At 40.2% G+C, this 12,788-nt stretch overlaps 1 protein-coding gene and 1 pseudogene across 8 annotated transcripts in view; both read right to left on the bottom strand.

The window, feature by feature from the left end:
* LOC113066589 (neogenin-like) overlaps nucleotides 1-12,788 on the bottom strand; it is a 1,074,835-nt gene that overhangs the window by 167,719 nt on the left and 894,328 nt on the right. The gene's annotated exons all lie outside the window — the stretch shown is intronic.
* Nucleotides 1-12,788, bottom strand: part of LOC113066590 (zinc finger protein 609-like) — a 72,153-nt pseudogene that overhangs the window by 39,083 nt on the left and 20,282 nt on the right.

Here is a 12,788-nt window from a genome sequence, read left to right as displayed (position 1 = left end):
TGTGGCAAGAAATCTCTCGTTACGGAAGAGACACAAAGAGACTTGGAGCCTTGGCCCAGGAGAAGCAAAAGACCCAAAACAAGGAGGCATTCCAGGAAAAGACAGACCTCCCCTCCTCTCCCGACTGAAAAAGCTTTGTTTTAATGGAGTACAGGCTTCCTGGCCGCAGTCTACTCGGGAACAGACTGGGAGAAGAAAAGGGAGGTTGCTGATCGCAGAAACAAGCCGTGAATGGGTTTCTTTCACTCTGTCCTGCTCTCTTTTTAGCCATGTGTTGAGTGAATTCATGTGTAGTTTCGCTCTTTATTTACACTTTTATGAGAACAACAACATGAAATGGCATTCAACACATTTAACTTTAACAATTCTTCATATTTCTGAGTAAGAGCGTGTGCTTGGCAAGAAATGTTGTTTTATTTAAAGGGGTTGTGGAATAGGCTATGACATCACTGCCCCGCCCACACGGCCTTGCTTACATCAGCAAGGTGGAGAAAGTGAATTTATTTTGTGAAATATTACAAAAACAAGCATTTTCATTCTTCAGATCAGGGTTTTCCAAAGTAGGGTTTGCACAGCCCTGGGGATTCAGCAGGGAACTACAAGTGGTTTGCGAGTTGATGAAAAGCTAAATCATTAAATCATAAATGTTTGTAAATTGAAATAAATAATTGTACAATTAAAAAAGGTTTAACACTTGCGAAAAATATTTATTTAACAATGTTTTGAGTGAATAGAGGTCTATTTATTAATAATGAATACACAAAACGCCGTTTGACACATTTAACTTAATTTTGCAAACTTCTAAATCAAATTGAAAATTTAACGAGAAATAATGACAAGAGGAAATTTGATTTTAAGTATTAAAAGTAGGAAATTACATCACTGCTTACATCAGCAGGAGAGAAATGCTTTTGCACTGGTGGAGAAAAAGAAAAACATTATTCTTCAGATCAGGGTTTCTCAAACTAGGGTTCGAAAACTAGTGGTTCATGACAGAACTGCAAGGGGTTCACGAGTTGATGAAAAGCTACTAAAATATAAAAATAAAAGTAATTAACTACACTTTAAAATAAAACCAACTTTAATAAAACAACAGAAAAAGATTTACAAAAATGGAATCTGGTGTTAAGTTATTGAAAAACTATTTGAATTTCAAATCTACTTTAAATATATTTTAGGTCAAAAGGGTTTGGCTTACAATAAAGAAAGTTTGGGAATCCCTGCTTTATACTGGTGCATGGATGAATCATTCACTACACCAGATTGAAATGTTGTCTTCAAATTAAATACCTTAACGTGATAAAAAAAATAACAATAAAACCTGCAAAACTTAGCCTAATGTGTCTTCCTCCTCTCATGTGCCCTCTTCAAACATGGCCACCTTGGCTGAATGCACATGTGCAACACCAAGCACACGCTAAAACACTGGCGATGGCAGAGAACAGAACGCTGAAGACTTGCATCTCTGCACTGAAAATGCATTTCCTCGCAGCAGCATGGATGGATGGATCTTACCCTCCCCTCGCGCATTCGCTCCTCTGCTAGCGCCCGTGCCGCGGTCTGTCCCTCCCCCCGCTCTCCTCACTTCTCACGCACACAGACACTGAACGAGGCGTGCTGGAAATGCACTGGCTGACAGCGAAGGACAGCTGCTCTCTCTCTTTTCCCTTCCCTTCCCCCACGACTCACCGCGCGCTAAGAGACAGAGCGAGCACATGAGGACAGGAGGAAAGAAATAAAGACGGTAAATAAAGAGGGAGGCGGCCATGAAAGAGCTTTGTTTCAGATTTCTCTAATGGCTTTCGCAGGCCTCACCCACCATAGCAAGATTCAAATGCTTGATCATTTGAGATACCAATTCAGTAGACTGGAATGGGTTAATTTATGTAATTGAAAAATTTATGTGAATAAAAAAATGGAATAAAAACAGTGACATGCTGCTTTGAGTTAGAAATGGGAATGGAAGCGAATGATTCTGGTTCTTTAAGTAATTTTGAAGGAGTAAACGCTGTATTAATTGGTATTAAAATGCCTATTAAATAAAATTGTAAAAATACTGTTTATTACAACAAAACGAAAACTCTTGAATCACAATACTGATGCATTGAAAGGAATCATTTCAAGAGTCAATCAATCTCAAATCACTACAAGTGTTTCGGTTTTTACACAAACCAGCCACATGAAAACCATTCACTAGCTGTATTTAGGAAATAAATTAAAGGTGACTTGATTTAGATGGTGAAAACAAGAAATGACCAAAATTGCCATTGTTAAATAATAATTATACAATTTAAACGAAATATTTGAAACACTAAAGGAATACTATACTATAGTATTTTATACTTATTTTAAAGGTATTTATAATGCACAGAACAAGATTTTATATATTTCATTAAATAAATCTGGTTCTGAGTAACACGTTCTCAATGCGTAGAGGACTTTTACAATTATTACTCATAATTCCAGCTCCTTAAATGATTAACTGAAGTAAAAAATCACTCATTTCATTTTTATAGGATTAATAACCCATATAATTAGCATTACACAAAACAACACTTTTGTCATTTGAAAATAATTCTATTAAAAGTTCCATTTAAAACCGAAACTCACGGATTTAAGACTGAATCATGGGTCTTTTGGATTGATTCTGAACAAAATGCCAGGCTGTCACTGAAAACAACTGAACACAATCGTTTAAAAGAGTGATTTGGTCATGTAGAAGACACCGCTGGTTGTGCTGTTGGATGATTGGTTAACAAAGACCAATGCTATTAAAATCATTCAGGACCAATATTTTTAACAAACTGAACTGGTTCTGAGTAAGACCTTAATTCCTAACCCCACCTCTTACGCTGAACTTGTTCTAATCACTAAGGACGAGTTATAGTAACAGAGATGGTCTCCTTAGCAAGCACCGCTTAATTATAAAGAAAATAGATGACTTGACTGTCAGAGTTAATGGCTGAATCACAAAGCAGTAAAACAGACAGATAGAGAGAGAAAGTGAGGGGAAAGGCCATCATGATTCACCGGTTCCCACCTCCCTGTCTTTATCTCCCGCTGGATTTATTGGTGAGGATGTAGCAATTACACCCAGACAAAACAAGCAGCCAAACGTGAATTTTTCAAAGGAAGACACTCCAATGTGTAGAGTTTCCAAAAGAGAGAGAGAACACCATAGCATAACAATAAACCTAATCCTGCTGTTGACCAAAACTACAGCCATCCAAACCAGCGAAAGCCCTGCAATACAAAGATCATCCTTGGGGACACATTACCACCAAATAATGAAACCCTAAAATAACCTGGGTGTTTACTAGCATAAGATCAACCTCTGACAGGGAGAAAAAGGCCAACTATAAATCAATCCATGCTCCTGTCAGCATCCCTTAAAATGGAGCAAGGCATGCCAGAGTGTGTGGGTTGACGGATCGGTACTGAAATACTGCGCGCTGTTACCGTGGTGCTTCTGTCACCGAGGTTTAAAAATAAGAACGCAGCACGTCACGCTAATCATAACGCATCGGGTGTTTACGCCAAAGCTGGTGTGTTTTGATAAGGTTCTAGGAAACAAAATCAGCTGCCAAGAAGAGCTTGAAGAAAAGCTTAATGTGTCTCCAGGGATTACGAATGTGCACTCTTGAACGCCTAAGACCCCGAGGGACAGGACTATAAAAAGTCACCTTTAGAGCAACAATACTTAAAGCAAACAATAAGAGAAAAAGCTTGTATGGTTTTACAACATACCCAATTTAAAACTGTTAAAGGACTACAAGCACAACTAATACATCTGGCAGCAGAAAACCGTTAATAATAGTAAAATTGTTACATTTCCTGAAGAAAATCTGACTGGTACTTGGCTATACAAAACCACATTGACATCAAGTAAACTGTTAAGTACTGAAGCAAACGAAACCAATAAAATGCCATAAACTCCATTTCAGAGTGGCTTTTCTGAAGTGGCGATACCATCATATGCAGACAAAAACATTGCATCACACCCAGATCTTTAAATCTGGATTATCTTGAGATGGTTTATTCACTGACCGTCTAACAAATCCACTGAGCTGTAGTCTACAACGGCAGCTAATTCCCCGCTTGAGCTAATAATAACGGCCAGAAAGGGTGTGAACCCAAGGCCGGCCTGTTTTTGACTTAAGCGGAGATCCAGATGTTGGAAAACAGAGTTTATGGGCAGCAAAGATCCCAATACTAAACATTTGCACACCCAACGAAACCCCCAGAAAGGATTTCCTGGATCACCATGCAATGAAGCAATAAACTTAGCAACTCGTGTCAGAGTTACGACGGTGAGCTCTGATCTTGCTGCTGGGCCGAGAGCAACTTCCACCAACTCATAGCAATCTGTACTATATTTAGGGTCAGGATGCAGACTGCTGAATCAACAAAGATATAACGAATGACGGAATGGGATGCAGAGGAGCAAACGGTTTGAGTGTCAAAAGTAGAGCATCATATGACCCCTTTAAAGAAGGTCACTTCCCCTCGTCAAATGACTGCAGAGAGTTATTCTAAGTGTGCGCAGTGTTAGTTAGGGCTGGGTAAAAAAATCTATTCTCCGATTAATCGTTTTTTAATATGTGGTCGATTCAAAATCAATTCTCAAAGGCCATGAATAGATTTTTTCCATATTTATTTCCGCAAAAATTGAACGTAAGATCAGCATTAATCTAATTACAAATCTTCTCCACTAGATGTCACCCTCTTATGTGCCTTGTGCGATGTTACCAACGAACCTGTCCTTCATTCATTCAGTTTAAAGCAGTGGTTCTCAACCCGCGATTCAAATGCGGCCCACCATATGCTGAACACACACACACACACACACACAAAACTTTTGCAACTCACTTGAAAAAATTCAAGCAAATGGAAAAACCATATACTACGCAGCAATCATCCTTAATTGAAGAAATGTGGCAAAACATCTCTGGAGAGAACCTCATGTTATTAAATTCGAAAGTGTTTTCCATATTTGTGAACTCACATTTTCTGCAATGTCGCACGTCAAGTCATGCTCCCGTGAGAGTCTTACAGACTGCATCTTAAAGCCTCATACTTTCTGCGTCCGCGAGTCCACTATGGACCGCTGGGTAGGCGTGACGTAAAAATCGCCATCGGAGAGCATGTGCCGAGGCTCTGAGCAGACGACCGCACGGACAGGTGCGCGTGGTCAGTAGTCTTCAAAAGCACAATTGAACATGTGCAGGCAGTGTGAAGAAGCCCATTGCCAATCGAACCTGTGCAATCAGTCAATAAAGAATATAAAGAGAGCGATGTGCAATGATTCTGGGCAATTGTTTGTTCACGTTTGTTGCAGAGCGGACCATCAGCATGCGCTTTCAGAAGTATAAACGGAAGAAGTTTGAGTCCGCGCTGGCCGAGTCCGCGTCTGGATTGCTCATGCGAAAAAGTATAACACAGGCTTTACAATCGCAACTACATTGTGCTGTTACTACATCGAGCCGAATTTCACAAAATTGTTCAGCTCCCGAGAGAATCAGTTGTAGTAGAATTATTTATTTATTTCAATGAATCTAATCAAGTAGATATCATAATATTTAGGCTATAATATAATAAATCAGGTTGGTTTGTATTGTTTTGGTAGCACTTTATCTTAATTAATTTCGTAATTGCCAAATACCCATCTTACTTTAGAATTTATCTTAATTAAATTTTTTAAGAAAGACTTGTTTTTATTGGTGCGTTGGCCTATTTATATGCTAAATGAGCCTATACCTAGGGCTATTTATAGAGTGCTGAGATATAACGATGTTACAGAGGACTTATTTTATTTCTTTGTTCAAACTTCCAAGTGGCCTATTACGTAAGTCAAGTATACATTATGTTAAAACATGTATAAGTGACTCATTCCTGACAAAAGGGAAAAGAGTGTGTGTGCGTACATTTGAATATGGTCAGGTTGTAAATGGGTTCTGGCTATTAAAAAGCTGTCAATCAAAATTTACTTGTCGGGCTCGGGTCCTGTCGGGCTTAACTTATTTTTAAGGCCAGATTACAGCTCTAATCGAATCGAGAATCAGAATCGAAAATCGAATCGAAATCGAATCGATTTGAGAGCTTGTGAATCGAAATTGAATCGATCTGGAACATCTGGATCCATACCCAGCCCTAGTGTTAGTGTATAGTCCGACAGGGCCACACGATGTGGGAAAACCAGCCTTGCCTGCCGTCAGATATGTCAAGCCCATGCCGCTCTACCTACACTATGGGAAATGTGAAACCACTTTAGAGAAGGTTGAAAAGCCGGTCTGGTTCCCCTCCCTGAAACTCGATAGCATCCCCTCCTCACACCTTGAGATCTAGTTGTTAAGAGGCAAGAGGAATAGGTATTTTGTGTTTAGTTTGAGCTGTTGTCGTCCCTCCCCCTGAGGCCCCGCGTGAAACCCCTGTGCTTGTTTAAGGAATGTACCAAGAAGACAATAGCAGCAGTCAGAGGAAGCCATGAATGGGGTTATTGGTCGCGGAGCACTATAGGGCCAACAGAAAGGTTTCTACCAGTGACAAATCTCAGTATTACTCTAACCAATCACCAGAACAGAATCAAACGAGAAAACTACCTCAAAGAATAAAAAACATTAAAAGCATTAAAGATTAAAATTAACAAAAAGATTAACATTTAAACTTTAAATGCTATGCAATTTACCGTTAAGAATTTGCCTGACACTTTTATCCAAAAAAGCATCTTGCATTATATTCAAGGCATATGTTGTTTTATCATTTCCTGTATTCCCTGGGAATCAAACCAAAGACCTTGGTATTACTCTACTGTTTGAGCAACAGTAACACAATGCAAGTCAATGCAAATGACAATGCTTAGTGAACACAATGCAGTTTACAAAAAATGTACTGCTATGCATTTGACAGGCAATTTTACCCAAAGCGAAGGTATGCATTTCATCAGCCTTTAGCATTCCTTGGGAATCAAACCCATGACTTTACCAGTGCTGGTGACATGCAGGAACATAATGAAATTAGACCACCGTTGTTAACCTACATTCTCGAAAAAAATAAATAAATTGAAAAGTGTTCACTGAAATCACATACAAACAAGGCAAAAAATATTTTTCAATGATGCTACAAAATGGGTCACTATCAGTTCTGTCTAAAGAAAACATTTCCATTAGCCTATATTTGGCTGCCTGTCACAATTGAGAGTAAGCAAGGAGTCAAAGTGTTACATTTCAATGGCTCCCGGGAGGCCCACTATGTAGGGAACACAATGCTGTGAGTATGAACAACTACTGACTGAGTCACTAGCAAGGAATTTCACAAAACTGTTGTAAGCAGATACATTAGTTAACCCTCTCAGTTTGTAATGCACAAGCAAGGCTTAGTCAATGTTCAACATAAAGCAGTGCAATATAATACATTCTCAGAATTTAATTACTTCAAAGTACATTAATACATTAGTCTTCTTTGCTGATCTTTGTATCTCATATTTGAAAAAGAAAGTGTGTGTTACTGTGGGGAATATGCTGAACTCTACATTCTTCTAAGAACAATCTGTCGAGGCATGGATTCTTGTTTTAACATGAAAGATCAAGCTACAAATTAGACCAGCTGCCAAAATTCCTTGAGAACTAGTAGGGCAATAATTGAGTGCAAAGGATAATCGAGAAAACCTCTACAATTGGCCAACAACTCAATTCAAACAAGACTGGGCAACAAAAACTTCAACCAGACAGAAAAATAGCATGTGAAGATAAAATGAAATCTCACACTTAACCTGAGCTCAGTAACTGGAGCGACTAAAGTTTAACCAGTTTGGTAGAAATCTGGTTATCAACAATTGGTATGATAAACTTATTGGCATTACAGCTGTTCTTACAGCTCTATAGCTATTCTTTTTGGCAATATTATGCATTACTAAATGGACATAGAGAACACCAACTGAAGCATGCCTTGTTTTCCACACTTTAAAATGGACTAGTGCCAAATGAAATGCAGCCAGCAAATTGGCACACCAGGATATGTCAGGTTGTAAGTCATTGTCAACTTTTAACATTTGGAACAGCATTAGCTTCCAGCTTCTACTGCATTATACAATCACTGTTTATAATACTCAACCAAATTCTTATGTAAACACAAACTTAAAACCAAACTAAAAACCACAATGCAATGCTCATTTCCTGCTTGAAGAGCAATAAAAACACCAGTGGACTCACCTTTTCACTTTTAACTTTCTTCATGGTCCTGCAATCATTATTTTCCACTTCTTCTGGTTCGCTCTTGATAGCCAGAGGAGTGACTATTCCAGTGGTATCGAGGGTAATATTCCCTAGTTGCTCAGCACCAACAAGGTCAGAATTTTGTGTCCCCTCAAATGGGGTATTGCGTGCCTGGCCTAAAGGCATAACCTGGGCTGATGGGTCCTTTTCCGAGGGCACACTCCCAGCTTGTACCCCTTCGTTTTTCTCCTTCTTGCTTTTCCCAGAACCCTCCTTGTCCTTTTTGCCACTCTGAACATTACGAGAGGCTTTGTTACTTTTATCTGAACCTTTCCCGGAAGGTAAAGCTGTGGAACCACTTCCCACAGTTGGCCCAGTGGCCTCGTTTTGGGTCCGTCCCTGGGAGTCCTTCTTAGCCCCATCAGGGATTGAGGACTTGCTACTGTCCTTGGAATTCTTGCTACGCTTAGCTTTGGATTTGCTGTCCTTGATCGGTGGGGGAGGCACTGGGTTAATAAACTTGATGTTGTCCGGCAATGCTGCTACGGCACTCGAGGCAGCAGCCAGTCCGTCCCCGTCCTTAGTGCCCGACATCTCAAGTTTTTCTTTCTCTAAATCGGCGTCAAGGTCAATGATCAGGTTGCCTACACCAATTTCCCACTCATCGCCGCTGTCGTAAGTGTCCACCGCATTCAAGTCCACACCTTTCCCGCCTGCAGTGCCACTACTGAGGGACATCTTAGTGCCAGCGGCCCAAGCGCGCCACAGGGAGGTCTGACCTTCTCAGACGACTGAGGCTGTTGGGAAACACATTTACACAAGCCTCAGGGTCCTGTTGGTTTCCCCTTCCCAGTAACCCACATTGTTGCCCTGGGGGAGGGGGGGGTAAAAACAACAAAAAAATATGTAAGAAATGAGGAAATCTTACAAGCACACTGCTCTTATAAAACAGCTTACAATAACATCAGAATCCTTTCAAGGGCCTAGATATAAAAGGTTTCGCAAGCTGTTCCACTGCACATGAATTACAAATACATGCAGAGTAATCTTTTTAGACTACATTTTAGATGACTCGGGACAAAAAAAACTATTCAGCTGAATCATGGTCACCATCAGTTCATAGTCAGACATTGCATCACAACACATGGAAACACTACCATTCTTCAATGACAGATTGACATTAACGCTCAACGGATGACTGCAGGAATGAGAATGACTCAAACATGCCGCTCGCTTTGAGACTAAACAGCATTGCTATTAAATTTCCTCACAAGTGAACATTAAAGACATCAAGGATGAGCAAAACTACATATTTTCAAAACCAACTAGTCGTGGACTGTCTGAATGCCTGGTTGGTTTTAAGGCAGCACCATAATTAGATTGTTTTAAGTTCATGTCCACCAATCAACATTCCTACAATAATCTTGTTTTTTAAATCAGCTAGACGGTTCACAACAGATTAAATCATAACACTGGGGTCTTTAAAATATAGTCAAAGTTGAGCTCATTACAACATCAATGCTATACTCATGGCACTGAAATTAAATCCTGAATCTGAAAAGCATGCTAACATGATTTTAGCATATTACTGTCGCAAGATAAAGCATGTCATGCTGTCATCATGTGAAGACCTCAGCAACTCAGCTTAAAAAGAAATGAAAGGAAAGAAAATAAACAAAAAATAAATTCACTAGTCAACTAGTAACGTAGTTGCATGACAGTCCTGTAGACTCATCCCTTAGGTTAAGCACAGTGTCAGAATATTACAGACAAATATTCAAAACATGTAAATGTCAGATGTCCACCTCAGTTGGACTAGGCACAAAAGATCGCATCTGAAGCCAAAGGATCTAAAATAAGTTTTAAAAAGCAAACATGTACACAATGCTGCAAAAAGTCTTGCAAAACCAATCACCATATTGTGTTAAATTTTTGTAATCTTGACTGTTGTCAATGATTTGACGTATAAGCAGTGTTTCGATGGCTGAAGCGATGGTGGTTTAAAGATGAACTTATGGGGTGCAACACCTCAGACAGGATTTCAGCATGCACAGTGTTGTTTAAGTCACTTAAATCACTTTCCGTGGCCATGAATTACACACATTCAACACTTTCCAAATGTCACTGATCTTTAAATAGAAACAAAAACCTTAAATGTCAAAGACGCTTAAAATCGGTTTATTACAGATTCTCAAGGACACTTAACAACCCATAAACAAACACGGATAACTAGTTCGAATAAAAAGCTCTACATTATTCATCTAGTCTGGGACAGAAATAGAACAGGAAGACGCCGATTAAAGGTCAAAGTCATTACCCGTAATACTCAAAAGAGGTCACATAAAAGACAGTACGAACCACAAACTGGTTTAACTGCACTACTACAGTTTGGCGGTCGTCTAATAAAACTAAGAGCTACTTAAGTTGGAAAAGATGAGGCTGGCTTTGAGCTGCGTCTTGAATAGTCGAGGAGACAGATGGTTGAATGAGAGGACACTAATCAGTGGTTTGCTGTAGTCCTTCAGTCCACCAGGGAACATAGAGTGTGTCCTGCAGGAAGCTTTCCAAACGACTGTCGTTGGAACCCATGTTAAGACGGACTTCCACGATCACAGTCATCAGTCCCCTGCTCTCTCCGCACTATGAAAAGCTTTGAGCATAGAACTTCCAAAGATGACAGTATTGAAAGTGAAGGCCATTTTTGAATAAATGGTTTCGAAAATTAACTCTCATATTCTTTTTAATTTAATGTCTAATGTTTTGAAGTTTGACCCCATAATATGCTCGCATCTCGCTGAGGTCAGGGAACTCTACTTCCTGCAGTTAAATCGTATTCGTTTACAAGTTAAATTACACAATACGCATTCAGACAAAGAACGATAAATATAAACATCTATAAAGATAACGATATTAACGTCCACCAGCGAACAATATTGTCTGTTTATTCTAAGCGTAGGTGTGCCTGTCGCTTTAAATTCTCAGGCTCGTTATAGCAGGATGGATTCTGATTGGCTGTCAATGTTTTTATCGTTCATCAGCTAGAAAAAAAATATTTCTGGAAGTGATTCCACCGATGTAATTTATCTGTGCCTTTATAGATGTTGGTTTGGACTCTGCTATTCTTTAATATTGAGAACATTTTTTAGAACTATATTGTTATCTTTATAATTATCGTCCCTACTCGCCCTGGCTTTTTGATGTTGCCAATAAATGTGAAAAGCCAAATATTTCCAAAACTCATTCATATCCCAACACAACTGATGATGCAAGCGGCTGTCACGTTCTAACATACAACCTAATTAGGAACCGAATGATGAAATGCGCTCGGCGCTGTAAAAGCGAGTAAAAAGAAGCCTTTTGTCTGCTCCACATTCAAACACTGAAGGCAAAGAAACAAAGCTTTGATTTGCGCCAGACAAGAACGTGCCGCACATGCTTGAGTTCTGTTTTTGATGTCGTTTGATGGATAACCAAATCAATATGCCCGAAGAGAAGCTGTTTATTGTGAAAGGTTATTAAATTGTGCTTCCACTCGTCTTTGGCAAGTATCGTCTGAAGGTAAAGCAAGAACCCAAAAACACCATGTTCGAGCGGCTCTAGAACAGGTATTCCTTTTCATTACCCTGAGACTCAGGTACTTGTGCCCTTCCAATAACGGCGTTAAACCAATTTAGCTTTCCCTGCCACATGCCAGCAAGCAGCGGGAGCGCTCGAGGGAGGCGAGCTCCCAAACCCAGCGCCACCCGACACGACACGGGCCTAATTAACACAGGCATCCACTGCGGACGCCTCGGCTTGATGGAAAAACGTGAGCCGAAACTCAAATGGGCTTTTGTGCAGACACCTCGGTGGGGTGACAGGATCGAGGATCGATACCAGTCTCGCGCCTGTTTGATGATGAAAAACAGATCAAAGAGCGAATACAATCAGGGACGGGATGAAGAAAAACAACAAGACAATAAAGATGAAATGTAAAATCAAGAGAGCCCTCTGACCTGATTGAGAAGCGCTTGTGCCTTCAGTGCCAGAATGGCCTCAGAGCTTTAACTCCCTCTCGGCGCTTGAGTAATTGAGATTCTCTAATAAAAAAGCGGTTTCAAAGGCTGCAGGAACTGACAGGCTCTCCGTCAGACTAAATCACAGCTCTTTCTGAAGAGCCCGGGCTCGGTGAAAGGGAGGGAGGCACTTCCCGTGGTTAAATTACACACTGCATCAATGAAAGCAGCGTTGCATGCCTTTTCATCTTCCCCTGTTGGAATTCTCCCTTGCCTTCTTGTCTTTTTCCTTTGAGATATACAAGAAGACAAGTGTAGGATTTTATCACGGAGAAGACAAGAAGCCAACGATCTTGCTCTGCCAATCTCATGATCCACCATTAGCCAAATCAAACCGAGTTCATCTCCAGCAGCAGTGTTAGTGCCCACGAAGGAAACATTTGATCTAACCCAGGAGAGAAGAGAACCTGCTGTCCTGGGCCGGTCTGGAGGAGTTGGGTTCCCCGTTTAACCACACAGTAAAGAAAGTGAAATCCTATCTGCATTTGGTCGACTGCACTGCCCTTAACACTGCACAGTGAGC

This window comes from Carassius auratus, chromosome 50 (genome assembly GCF_003368295.1).
Source record: "Carassius auratus strain Wakin chromosome 50, ASM336829v1, whole genome shotgun sequence".
Lineage (NCBI taxonomy): Eukaryota > Metazoa > Chordata > Actinopteri > Cypriniformes > Cyprinidae > Carassius > Carassius auratus.
This window is presented reverse-complemented; position numbering and strand designations above follow the sequence as displayed.